This window comes from Poecilia formosa, unplaced genomic scaffold, assembly GCF_000485575.1.
Source record: "Poecilia formosa unplaced genomic scaffold, Poecilia_formosa-5.1.2 Scaffold541, whole genome shotgun sequence".
Taxonomy (NCBI): Eukaryota; Metazoa; Chordata; class Actinopteri; order Cyprinodontiformes; family Poeciliidae; genus Poecilia; species Poecilia formosa.
Window position 1 is genome coordinate 1,434 of NW_006800480.1, and position 3,151 is coordinate 4,584.

General features: G+C 38.1%; 1 long non-coding RNA gene across 1 annotated transcript; it reads left to right on the forward strand.

The window, feature by feature from the left end:
- The first annotated feature begins 503 nt into the window (after nucleotides 1-503).
- Nucleotides 504-2,318, forward strand: LOC107834181 (uncharacterized). Its single transcript, XR_001659963.1, has 3 exons — nucleotides 504-657; nucleotides 1,299-1,356; nucleotides 2,246-2,318. It is a non-coding gene; the product is annotated as an uncharacterized LOC107834181 (long non-coding RNA).
- The last annotated feature ends 833 nt before the right edge of the window (nucleotides 2,319-3,151 follow it).

The following is a 3,151-nucleotide window of genomic DNA, read 5'->3' on the forward strand; positions in this document are numbered from 1 at the left end:
CTCCGTCCAGCCTGTAGTCGAGGCCCCAGCGCCACCGCCTCATGTGGTCGTTCCAGCAGCGGATGTTTTATCTGTCCCAGCAAGGGTCCCTGCAGACAATCAGTGGAAACGTTACTTACTGACCAGGGCAGAGTTCCCCCTCTGCCCGCTGACGGTCCGACACGTCGTTCCCACTGATTGTGTCCTCTGCTGCCAACCACTGGCTCGTTCGGGGTCGCAGTCCTCCGTCACGAACCTTCCTGGATTCCCCTTTGTTTCCTCCTTCCCCAACACGAAGTCCTCTGCCTTTTAAAATCCACTGACAGCGTCTTGCAGGTTCCAGGTACGCTGCCTACGGGCACGCCCACCCCGCGCAGGTGACTGGCATCAGCTGTTAGTTCTCGGAGTGAATTAAAAAAAAAAACATGCAGCGAAAACACTCAACAATAAAAACCTATGGAAGCCCATTTCCGCCATGAAAAAAAAAAGACCAACAGGAAGTCATAATTATGAGATTCAAAGTCATAATTTCGACTTTCAAAGTCATAATTATGAGATTCAAAGTCATAATTTCGACTTTCAAAGTCATAATTATGAGATACCGGAGCAGTTGGAGACAAGCCTCCTTAGAATAACAGCGTGCTCCAGCTCCCAGTTAAATATGATCCTAAATCCAAGGTCCAACCTTTGCTACTGCGTTAAGAGTCAGTAAAAGGTAGGTTCGCCTTTTTTGATTTTTGATTTTGTTTAGATTCCTTCGTTTTGAATGCTTTTTGATCGTGTGGTGCTATGTACATGGTCGTTGTTTTAGCAACATGAGCTAGCTGCAGGTTAACCGTCAAAGCGTGCTAACCTTGTTATAGCATATTTAACAGGGTTTTTTTTTTAAGTAGTCCGTTAATTAGATCGTTTTTATTTCAGAGTGCGATAAGAAGTTTGTACTCCAAAAATTCAATAAGTTAATGTGTATAATTATTTTGTAGCATAAATACAAGCAATAGCTAGTAGGTTAAAACAAGCTCCACAGCTTGTATGCACCTTTTGTTATGCATAATGTGATTCACTATCTTTTCCGTTAAATTGTTTTTGTCGATACATAGGCAAGAGTAAAATATGGAAGTATGCATCAGTTTTCAAACTGTTTTCTTAGCAGTTTCATGTACACTTATGCTAATGCTGGAGATCTACAGCTTTACATTGACAATATTTATAAAAGCAATTCAAAATAAGAAAAATTGAAAAACAAGGAACTTAAAAAATCCCCAAAACAGGCAGGCCCTGTTGAAAATTTTAACTCCTCAACTTTACTCAACTTTCAGGATACCTACAAAAGAGACAGAGGAGGTTCCTTTGACCTGAACCTAAACCTAAACAGAGGTAAGTTGCAACTCTTGTGAAAATCCAATTTATCATATTATCTGTTTAAATGAAAGTAATTAAGATCAAAACTAAAATAATTCTGATGATGTTCATGCACTTGACTCTTTTATAAAGATGGGAATGTCATTTTGAGAATTGTTCAACCATTGAAATATTTTAGGGGAAAAATGTAAACAGAACTTTCAGACCTAAGCTCTACACTTTACCATTTAGTTGTGGAGACACTGGTAGATTTTTCTTTATTACTTTTATGTAGTTTCTTTGTGTATTGGTTTATTATTGCAGATCTGTACAGCTGTTTTGTTGTCTATTGTCTTTATTTTAGCAGGAGCTTGAGTCTGAAATGCAGTTTCTATCTGTCTTGTAGGGTTGGACAATAAATCAGTTATATGTATCACGATACACACGTGATCAATATCAATAGATAGTAAGTCTGACAGAATATTCAATAGAATATTCTCTGAACTCTGATCCAGAACCACATACCATTCTGAAGGATGTAGGCACAGTCAAGGCTTCTCAACCTCTCAAGGCTAGCTCATCTAGGTTGATGGCATCATTTAACTCACTGGTGAACTAGCAACAAGCTGTTGAGTAACTTGCGGAGCAGCAGTTTTATGTTTCACCACTGTGCCTCATAAATGTTTTTTAAAAACATTATGGTGTGAAAGCTGTGGATAAAATGGGAAAGGTCACATCACCAGTTTGGCAGTATTTCAGATATATATATAAAAAAAAAATTGATGTAAAATAATAAAAAATGCTTGTATCGTGAAATGTTTTTCAGTAATATCATTCAACCCTATTTTCATGTTCATAATAAATTTTTTGCAATGTTATGTTTTATTAGACATTATTCATTAGTTATTGTGTGTAATTGTCACAGGATGGATGAGATATATGACTTCTTAAAATCATGGGATGTTTCAGAGGAAGTCATACGACTGCAAAAGGATAAGGTAGCTAGATTGCTAAGGAAATCAGTACATTTAGAAGTTATTATACAACACAGACATGGTGACATGTCTGTGTTGACATGGTGAAGACATGGTGAAGACAGATCAGTTTTATCATGTGGCTGTTTTTACTGGGTTTTCCCCCCCATTTTTATAGGTTAAATAACTGTTCTAACTTTTGTTTTCTAGATTGACTCCAGTGTCCTTCTGCTCATGACAGATGAGCAGCTTAAGGAGTATCTCCCATCTTATGGTGACCGACTGGCACTTCTCGGATATTGCAGACGAAGGGAAAATGATCCTGCTGGCCGGAAATCAAAACTTTTTGACCGATTGAGAGCCAAGATTTCAAGGAACAAAGGCAACGATCAAAAGCAGATCTCAGAAAATGTTAGCATCAGAAATTCTCAAAAAAGTGTTCGAAAAGTTGAGATAGGATGGATGAATTCTCGAGATGGGAAGTTTTTTCAAGTTCGGACAAAGAAAGGTGGTGGAACAAGAAAAATTGATGTGTCAAAGGACTGTAGAAAAAATGAATTAATTGAAAAGGCAGTAGGTTTGTTTTTTCCGTCTCAAAGAAATTCACATGGAAGAATTACAGATTTTGAGGTTGACATGACAGATTTCCAGGAACATTCACTTGATGAACATATTACAGTTGGAGAACTTTATGAGCAGACAAAACTACCTGTTTTGCGTTTTTACCTAACAACCAAAAAGAAGGACACTGGCAGCGACTCAGAACCAGACAACCCCAGTGGAAATGACCAAGACACTTTAAGGTTTTCTACTCACTCAAGTTTGCACACCACTGACTCAATCCAAAGCGCCAGACA